The sequence below is a fragment of the Gorilla gorilla genome, chromosome 12 (assembly GCF_029281585.2).
Source record: "Gorilla gorilla gorilla isolate KB3781 chromosome 12, NHGRI_mGorGor1-v2.1_pri, whole genome shotgun sequence".
NCBI classification, from domain to species: Eukaryota; Metazoa; Chordata; class Mammalia; order Primates; family Hominidae; genus Gorilla; species Gorilla gorilla.
In genome coordinates this window covers 77,975,211-77,985,888 of record NC_073236.2, presented here as the reverse complement: position 1 = coordinate 77,985,888, position 10,678 = coordinate 77,975,211, and the positions used below count along the sequence as shown (strand labels likewise).

Genomic DNA, 10,678 nt, shown 5'->3' with positions numbered 1-10,678 from the left:
TCACTTGAGCTCAGGAGCTGGAGACCAGCCTGGGCAACATGGCGAGACCTCCATCTCTATAAAAAAAAATAAATAAAAAGTTAGCTGGGGTGCTGGAGGGCGCCTGTAATCCCAGCTACTCGGAGGTTATCTTACCACTGCACTCCAGCCTAGGCAACAGAGTGAGACCCTATCTCAAAAAAAAAAAAAAAAAAAAGGTCATAAAATTTAGGATTCTATTTCTATGAGCATTTTAAGATGCCTTCTTCTTGTTCGCAGCTCCTAGCACCTTTTATTTTATTCTAGTTTAAGCAAAATTTAAATATTTTTAAGGTTGGCGGTTAAAATAATGAGGTCAGGAGTTCCAGACCAGCCTGGCCAATATGGTGAAACCCCGTCTCTACTAAAAATACAAAAATTAGCTGGGAGTGGTGGCGGGTGCCTGTAATCCCAGCTACTCGGGAGGCTGAGGCAGAAGAATCGCTTGAACCCGGGAGGCAGAGGTTGTAGTGAGCCGAGATCATGCCACTGCACTCCAGCCTGGGCGACAGAGAGAGACTTCGTCTAAGAAAAAAAAAAATGTAAATATTTGTGCCTTCTGTCCTCCTTGGAGGCTGACACTAACTCATTGCCACCTGCTGGAGAAGAGAAGACGTGCAGCCAGACACCTGCCGCCTTGTCAGGCCTGTGTCGCCGCCTCCGCAGCCCGAAATCATCCCGCCCTCCAAGGCACCGCCCTGATGCTCCAGGTGAAGGCTGAAGAACGGTATGTGCGGTGGGCTCGGGCAGAGGCGGGTCCTCGCCCTTTCCATTCGTGTGAAGTGTGGTGTGTGTGACCTGCACCCATCCCTTTACTGTGGGGGGTGGGCACCCCGGCGAGCCGCAAAACAGCAGGCGGACTCCCCTACTGGAGAGAAGCTGGGGAAGTGCAATGGTAAGAGGAGCGGCGGCCACACCTGCTGCTGTGAGGATCTGAGCAGGGTTGGTTTTCTGCTTGTGCGCACGCGCGTGTGTGTGTGTGTTTTAATTATACTTTAAGTTCTGGGATACATGTGCGGAACCTGCAGGTTTGTTACATGTCCCATGGTGGTTTGCTGCACCCATCAACCAGTCATCTACATTAGGTATTTGTCCTGATGCTATCCCTCCCCTAGACCCCACCCCCGGACAGGCCCCGGTGTGTGATGTTCCCCTCCCTGTGTCCATGTGTTCTTATTGTTCAGCTCCCGCATATGAGTGAGAACATGCGGTGTTTGGTTTTCTGTTCTTGTGTTAGTTTGCTGAGAATGATTGTTTCCAGCTTCATCCATGTCCCTGCAAAGGACATGAATTCATCCTTTTTTACAGCTGCTGTTTTTTTGTTTCGTTTTGTTCTGTTTTGTTTTTTGAGATGGAGTCTCGCTCTGTCGCCCAGGCTGGAGTACAGTGATGCGATCTCAGCTCACTGCAACCTCCGCCTCCAGGGTGCAAGCGATTCTCCTACCTCAGCCTCCCAAGAAGCTGGGATTACAGGCTCCCGCCACCACACCCGGCTACTTTTTTTTTTTTTTTTTTTTTTTTGTAGAGGCAGGGTCTTACTTTGTTGCCGAGGCTGGTCTTGAACTCCTGGCGGGGGTACTCCGCCTGCCTCAGCCTCCCAAAGTGCTGAGATTACAGGCGTGAGCCACGGTGCCCAGCCTGGAGCAGCTTTGCTGTGTTTCTATAGCGTGTGAACAGGTGAAGTTTACTTATTTAGACTAATGTCATATGACCCTAGGAATAAAAATTAGAGAAAGCGATTTGCAAGCCTGCTCTTATAGGTATAAAATTAGGCCTATAAGCAAGAGATTTGAAAACTCGTTCACCACAGACCACTGACATTTTTCATGGCTCCAAGAAAGTATTTAGATGTATTAAATACCTAAGTTGTTTATTTCAAGAATATCACTAGGGCTGCTGGGCGTGGTGGCTCACGCCTGTAATCCCAGCACTTTGGGAGGCTAAAGTGGGTGGTTCACTCGAGGTCAGGAGTTAAGAGGCCAGCCTGGCCAATATGGCAAAACCCTGTCTCTACTAAAAACACAAAAATTAGCCCCCCGTGGTGGCTGTGCATCTATAATCCCAGCTACTCAGGAGGCTGAAGCAGGAGAATCTCTTGAACCTGGAGGTGGAGGTTGCAGTAGGGGAACCTGCTCGGGGAAATTGTTTTTCAAATCCATCCACTTCTTTTCTTCCCTACTGAGTCCTAGTTCAGGGAACCACACTCTCTCCCCTGGATCTGCCTCTCCCTACCCTGAGGGGTCTCTGCTTCCAGGCTTGCCAGCATCTGAGCCATTTGACAGCAACTAGAATGATCATTATAAAATGCAGATCTGAGTATGTCTTTGCCCTGCTTGAAAATCCTTCAATGGCTTGGTGTGGTAGTGCACACCTGTAATCCCTACTATTTGGGAGGATGAGGTGGGAGGATGGCTTGAGCCCAGGAGTTGGAGGCTGCAGTGAGCTATGATTGCCACTGCACTCCAGCCTGGGTGACAGAGTGAGGACCTGTCTAAAAGAGAAAGAAAGAGACAGAGAGCATGAAAGAGAGGTGGGAAGGGCAGGGAGAAGAAAGAAAGGGGGAGAGAGAGACAGAAAGATGAGAGAAAGAAACAAACGGAGGGAGGGAGAGAGGGAGAGAGGGAGGGAGGGAGGGAGGAAGAAAGGAGGGATGGAAAGAAGGAAGGAAGGAAGGGAAAGAGGGAAGAAGGCAGGGAGGGCGTAAGAAAGGAGGGAAGAGAAGGAAGGGAGGAACAAAAAGGAAAGGAAGGAAGGGAGCAAAGAGGGAAGGAAGGAAGAAAGAGGAAGGGAAAGAAAAGGAATAGAAGGAAGGGATCCTGTCATTGTTATGGCGTCCAAACCCTCTAATAAGTTTATGGGGCCACTCTGGGGCTGGCCCAGCCTCTTCTTTTAACCTGGTGCTTGTGCCATGCGGCCTCCCTTTCTCAAGCACTATCACTTCTGGGCCTTCATACACACCCCCTTCCCTCACACAGTCACTGTTGGAGGAAAAGGTTTTTTTCTTCTTTTTCAGGCCTCAGCTTCCTTTTGGAAGAGGCCCCTAGTCTCCCTGAGACTGGCTGGGTTCTGCTTCACTCTCACAGCCCAGCCCAGCCCAGCGTAGCCCAGTCCCACGGACCATTCACAGCCCATGAGAAGTTGGGTCCTCTCTCCATCCCCTTACACTTCAGGCTCCCTGAGGGCAGGACCGGGTCTTGTTGACTTTTGTATCCCAGTGTCTAGTGGGCCTGGTCCATAATAGGTGTTTAGAAACTAGGAACCTGTGGCCGGGCGCGGTAGCTCACGCCCGTAATCCCAGTACTTTGGGAAGCCGAGGCGGGCGGATCACCTGAGGTCAGGAGTTCGAGACCAGCCTCAACATGGAGAAACCCCATCTCTACTAAAAAAAAAAAAATACAAAATTAGCCGGGCGTGGTGGTGCATGCCTGTAATCTCAGCTACTCGGGAGGCTGAGGCAGGAGAATTGCTTGAACCTGGAAGGTGGAGGTTGCGGTGAGCCAAGATTGCCCCATTGCATTCCAGCCTGGGCAACAAGAGCAAAAAACTCCGTCTCAAAAAAAAAAAAAAAAAGAAAAAGAAAAAGAAACTAGGAACCTGTTCATCAGTGAGAACACATGGACACAGGGAGGGGAACAACACCCACTGGGGCCTGTGGGGGGCCCTGGGAGAGGGAGGGGCTTAATACCTAGGTGATGGGTTGATGGGTGCCGCAAACCACCATGGCACACATTTACCTATGTAACAAACCTGCATGTTCTGCACATGTATCCCAGAACCTAAAATTAAATTAAAAAAAAAAACCCATTCATGTTGCATGAATAAGTGAAGTGGCATATTTGAAACATTTTTAATTCCCAAGAAAAAATGTGCATGCTATCAATTTTATGGACTAAATTAGAATCAAATTCTTTAAAAGTAGGTTTTCTGATAAAGCAGAAATTCCCAATTTACTGTCATGGTTTGATTTAAAAAAAAAAAAACTGATGTGAGAAATGAAATTAAAATGTTCGGCCAGGTGTGGTGGCTCATGCCTGTAATCCCAGCACTTTAGGAGGGCAAGGCAGGAGGATCACTTGAGCCCAGGAATTTGAGAACAGCCAGAGCAAAATAGCGAGACCTTGTCTCTACAAAAAATAAAAAATAAAATAAAATGTCCCCCCAAATCTGTTATAAATGAGATAAGACTCATGAGAATCATTCAACTCTTTCTTTTCTTAGACCTGACTTTCTCAATAGAATATATATTACTTAACAATGAGAGTTTTTACAAGACCAAAGTACTATTCTGAAAAACAGGCCGGGCGCGGTGGCTCACGCCTGTAATCCCAGCACTTTGGGAGGCCGACGCGGGGGGATCACGAGGTCACGAGATCGAGACCATCCTGGCTAACATGGTGAAACCCCGTCTCTACTAAAAATACAAAAAAAGTTAGCCGGGCATAGTGGTGGGCGCCTGCAGTCCCAGCTACTTGGGAGGCTGAGGCAGGAGAATGGCATGAACCCGGGAGGCGGAGCTTGCAGTGACCCGAGATCGCGCCACTGCAATCCAGCCTGGGCGACAGAGCCAGACTCCGTCTCAAAAAAAAAAAAAAGAAAGAAAGAAAGAAAGAAAGAAAAATAAGTGTGACTTTGCACTGATTAAATTTGGCCATAGTTAATTAATCCATAATATTTGATATGGTTTGGCTGTGTCCCCACCGAAATCTCATCTTGAATTGTAGTTGCCATAATCCCTGCGTGTGATGGGAGGGACCCAGTGGGAGATAATTGAATCACGGGGGTGGTTAGCCCATGCTGCTGTTCTTGTGATAGTGAGTGAGTTCTCATGAGATCTGATGGTTTTATAAGGGCTTTTCCCAATTTGCTCAGCACTGCTCTTTCCTGCTGCCATGTGAAGAAGGATGTATTTGCTTCCCCTTCCACCATGGTGGTAAGTTTCCTGAGGCCTCCCCAGCCATGCGGAACTGTGAGTCAATTAAACTTCTTTCCTTTTTTAATTACCCAGTCTTGGGCAGTCCCTTATAGCAGCATGAGAATGGACTAATACAATATTCTTTCCTATTAAGGAAAACTTTATTTGAATAAAGTTGTAGAACACTTTTTTTTTTTTTTAAGGAGTCTAAAAGCAGGGCAAGTTTAAATTCTGGACCTCCAAACCAGATTTCAGAAGGACTTAATAGTGCCAAAATGATCTTATTGTTAACAGGGGTTGTTTGTCCCTCCATTCTAGGGGCTCTCAAACACATCAAAGCCTGCTAAGTCTCCGACTCTCCCTGTGAAGCAAGACACCCCTGTGTTCAGTGGCATTTGGCAAGGATCCTGAGGTCACAGCCTGGTTTTGTGATGTGGTGATAATGACTCTAAGTAGTGAACGCCAAAGACTTTATATTCTGCCTGCAAATCATGATGGGATCTAATGACACAGCATGTAAAAGTTCTCAAGTATTGCTTTGCCACCTCCACTGCTCATTAACTTAACTTGGTAGGAGTTTATTGATGGAAGACAATCAAACATTTTTATGAATGAGTCACAAATACTATCACACTGATTCTTTGGCAAATATAATTCTTATTGTTTTATAAGAAAACAGTCATCACCTGCAATAGACTGATGTTTGTGCTCCCCTCACCCCCTACCGAATTTATATGTTGAAATGTTGAAATTCTAACCCCTAGTGTGTATCAGGAGATGGGACCTTTGGAAGGAATTAAGATCATGAGGGTGGAACCTTCATGAATGGGATTAATGTCCTTACAAAAGGGGACCCCAGAGAGCTCTCTGGCCCTCCTTCTGCTATGCAAGAATACAGCAAGAAGATGGCTGTGTCTGAACCAGGAAGTGGACCCTCAGACACCGACTTTGCTAGAGCCTTGCTCTTAGACTCCCCATCCTCCAGAACTATGAGAAATAAGTCTGTTGTTGAAGCCACTCAGTCTATGATATTTTTGTTACAGCATTCTGAACAAACTAAGACATCATCTTTCTTAGTTTTCCAGAAATAAACATGTTTTCCAAGGACAGAAAAGGACAAAAGAAGAAAGCAAAAGATACCTCCTGATATTCTCCTGGTAGGAATTTTCCTCCAGCTACAAAAACATTAGTGTAGTGGGCTGAACAATGATCCCTTAAGATAGCAGGTCCTAATCCCTGATATCTTTGGAACCTGAAAATGTTACCTTATTTGGAAAAGGTTCTTTGAAGATGTGATTTTTTTTTTTCAGATTTCTTTTTAGATGGGGAGATTATCCTGGATTATCCAGGTGGGTCCTAAATGCCATCACATGCATCTTTGTAAGAGATAGGCAGAGGGAGATTTGAGACAGACATGGAAGAGGTAATGTGAAAACGAAAGCGAATATTGGAGTGATACTTCCACAAGCCAAGGAATGCCAGCAGCCATCAGAAGCCAGGAGAGGCAAAAAGAATGAATTCTCAGCTGGGTGCGGTGGCTTATGCCTGCAACATCACCACTTTGGGAGGCCAAGGCAGGTAAATGGCTTGAGCCCAGGAATTCAAGACCAGCCTTGGGCAATATGATGTAACCCTGTCAGGAGGTCGGGAGTTCAAGACCAGCTTGGCCAACATGGTGAAACCTTGTCTCTACTAAAAATACAAATGTTAGCTGGGCATGGTGGCGCATGCCTGTAATCCCAGCTACTGGGGAGGCTGAGACCCGAGAATTGCTTGAACCTGGGAGGCAGAGGTTGCAGTGAGCCGAGATCATGCTACTGCGCTCCAGCCTGGGCGAGAGAGTGAAACTCTGTCTCGTAAAATAAAATAAAATAAAATAAAATCAACTGGATTTCAGGGAAATAGGTCTGTAGCAAACTGCTCAAATCCTAATGCAATGTTGTAACCAGAGCACTAACAAAAACAATCATAATGTTGATAAAAAGAAAAATATATATATATATATATATATGAGCCCATTCTATCTGCGCTTGCACGTGCACCCACCTTCATTGTCAGTCAGCCTTTGCAGCATCAAACCGTTGGGCTCACACTGCCTCCTCTGAGATGTAGACACGTGAGGGAATTAGAGATCATCTTCACTGGGGAAAAAAAGGCTTCTGGAATTAAATGAATGATATGTACACGTAAATTCTCCAGCTGCGCTTTTACCAGATAATTTAACTTTGGGGGAAAACTCGTGGTCCTTAAAGTCACTATTTTGCCACTACTTGCACAAAAGGAAAGTATTTCTTCAGGATTCATTTTTTTCCTTTAAGATCTTCATAAATTGCTTCAAAATATTAATGTGCAATGAAAAATAGCATAGAAACCAAAGTGACTTCCATTTTATGCTGTCCTCAGTGCCCTAGTTACCAATTTACATGTGACCTATTATTACAGAAACATATGTCATAGAAGAAAGAACCATGTTCAGGAGGTTAGTCAGGAGAAGATTTTGTGTAGCAATGATCTTGTTACTTGGTTTTATTGGAGCTGTACAAAAGGCACAAAAATGGAAATACTGAATGTATCAGTCAGCATTGCATCTGCATGCATGTAAACAGAGACCCAATTACCATGTCTTTACCAAACAGGGATTTGTTTTCCCACATGGTCAGGATTCAAAGGTGGGCAGACCAGGCTGCTGCAGCTGCTCTAGGGACCCAGGTTCCTCCTAGCTCCCAGTACCATCGTTAGATTGTTGCTTTCATCTTCATGGTGGCAAGACGGCTCCTTGACCATCAAGCATCGTGTCCATGAGTCAGGCAGGAGGAAGAAGGGAAGGACAATGGGCATGTTCCTGGAAGCACCAACAAGCCACTGTTTGAGAGCTGAGAGCTGGCCAGATCATGTCATAAAGTAACCCCAACTACAAGAGAGGCTGGGCATTCAATATTTTAAGTGGGTAGACTGTGCCCCGAATAAAATTGGATTCTGTGAGTAAATACAATGGGAAAATGGCTATTGGCAAGCAGCTGGCAGTGTCTGCCACATTGGCATAAAATGTGTCTTAAAGATGCTCATTATAAATCTGATATTTATTTATTTTTTTGAAATGAAGTCTCACTCTGTCACCAGGATGGGAGTGCAGTGGTGCAATCTCAGCTCACTGCACACTGTATCTCCCAGTTCAAGTGATTCTCCTGCCTCAGCCTCCCAAGTAGCTGGGATTACAAGCGTGCACCACCACACCCAGCTAATTTTTGTAGAGACAAGGTTTCACCATGTTGGCCAGGCTGGTCTTGAACTCCTGACCTCAAATGAACTGCCTGTCTCAGCCTCCCAAAGTACTGGGATTACAGGTGTGAGCCACCGCACTCAGCCATAAATCTGCTATTTATTGAACTCAGAAATTTCTTAGGAGGCCTTAGGGTTGATGCTCACAGGAAACAATTTTCCTCTGCAGGGAAATCTTAAAGAACACCACTTTAAAAATTACTGGATTGGCCAGGCGCAGTGGTTCATGCCTGTAATCCCAGCACTTTGGGAGGCCGAGGCAGGCAGATCATGAGGTCAGGAGTCTGAGACCAGCCTGGCCAACATAGTGAAACCCCGTCTCTACTGAAAATACAAAAAATTAGCTGGGTGTGGTAGCAGGCGCCTATAATCCCAGCTACTTGGAAGGCTGAGGCAGTAGAATCACTTGAATCCAAGAGGCAGAGGTTGCAGTGAGCCACAATCACGCCACTGTAGTCCAGCCTGAGCGACAGCGAGAGGCTCCGTCTCAAAAAATATATATATATATAATTACTGGATTAAGTTCTGCAGATGCTTTTGAATAATGTTTTTTGGTTTTTTTGGGTTTTTTTTTTTGAGATAGAGTTTCGCTCTTGTCACCCAGGTTGGAGTGCAATCGCATGATCTCGGCTCACTGCAACCTCTTGTGTTCAAGCGATTCTCCTGCCTTAGCCTCCTGAGCAGCTGGGATTACAGACACGTGCCACCAGGCCCGGCTAATTTTTGTATTTTTAGTAGAGGTGGGGTTTCACCATGTTGGCCAGGCTGGTCTCAAACTCCTGACCTCAGGTGATCCGCCCGCCTCGGCCTCCCAAAGTGCTGGGATTACAGATGTGAGCCACAGTGCCCGGCTTGAATAATGTTAATAAGGGATTTGGATAATGCTGCTAGAAGAACTCTAGGAATGTAATACAACTTTAAAAAACAAAACAAACACAAAGTTCTATAATTTGCATTCTCCCACATCTCTTCATTTGTAAAATGTATTACACTGAATCAAAACACATGAGATACATAAATCAGATTTAATTTTCAATTAGAATAAAATTCCTGATCTATTCTCTGGGTAAAACTTATTAATCCCTAAAAGTTCTCTTTAAAATGAACTGTTTGTTATAGCACATTCCCTAAAAACAAAAGTACTGCATTTGACTTCAGGAGAGCTAAGTGCGAGTGTCAATTCTTCCATTTATTAGTTGGTGACTGCAGGGGACATAAGACCTACCCAGGATGTGCTCCCACTTTGTTCCTTCTCTGGAGCACCCCAATCTTGCTCAAGTATCTCCCCATCCCATACCTACGAGAAGCTGATCTCACCTCCAGCACCATAGGTAATCCGCCCTCCCTCCAGTGATTTGGGCAGAAATGGGCGTTAGTTATTACAAGTTGAGATTCTAATTAATAATACTAATGTTGAAAAAATTACTCATCTCTTCCACATACCCACATTCTAATCTATTAAAACAGGGATGATGCTCTTGGCTCTATTTAACATAATCACCATAAAGTGCTTTTTTATTTTGCAAAATGGAATATATTCAGAAGATGGTATTGTGTCAAAAAGAAATAGAAGTAAGTGGACTAGCTTGGGACATTTCCTATAAACTGTTATTGTTGTATTTGCAAACTATGGAAGCTATTTTCTTTTAAAAACTATTTCAAATGTGTGTATTCAAATGAGTGTCAGTTACTTTGAATTAGTCACATTGTGAATTTCTGCATGTATTCATTCAGTCATCCTCCTATGCACCAGGCACTATAGTTGCTACGGGTACAGTAATTCGCAAGATGGTCGTAAGAGGTAGCAGGGACTCCTCTTAGGGGTCTGCCATGCACTTTCTCCAAAGCATGGAAATAAAGGAAAAGTTTTAGTTATTGCAGGGGAAATTCCAGGCACCTAGTTAGCCCTGAGAAGTAAACCAGCAACTTGATAAGCAAGAAGGTAATAGTAGCTTAAAACAATAGCCAAGAAAGTTCGAATTCCGGGACGTTTTGTTCCCTATAGAAACTAAAGATAACTCTTCTCCTCCCTGGCTGTCTGAGGGTAGGCCACCATCATGAATGACACGGTAACTATCCTAACTAGAAAGTTCATGACTACTTCAGAGGAAACAGATGCTCATTGATGTCCTTCATCCCGGGAAGGCAACAGTGCCTAAGACAGAAATTCAGAAAAAACTAGCCAAAATGTATAAGGCCACACTGGATGTCATCTTTGTATTTGGATTCAGAACTCATGCTGGTGGTGGCTTTGGCATGATTTATGATTCCTTGGATTATGTAAAGTAAAATGAACCCAAACATACCAAACATAGACTTGCAAGACATGGCCTGTATGAGAAGAAAAAGACCTCAAGAAAGCAACAAAAGGAATGCAAGAACAGAATGGAGAAAGTCAGGGGTACTGCAAAGGCCAGTGTTGGTGCTGGCAAAAAGCCGAAGGAGTAAAGATACTGCAAGGATGTTATC

At 44.8% G+C, this 10,678-nt stretch overlaps 1 pseudogene; it reads left to right on the top strand.

Annotated features, from left to right (window-relative positions):
* The first annotated feature begins 10,172 nt into the window (after positions 1 to 10,172).
* Positions 10,173 to 10,678, top strand: LOC101127196 (small ribosomal subunit protein eS24-like; annotated as a pseudogene).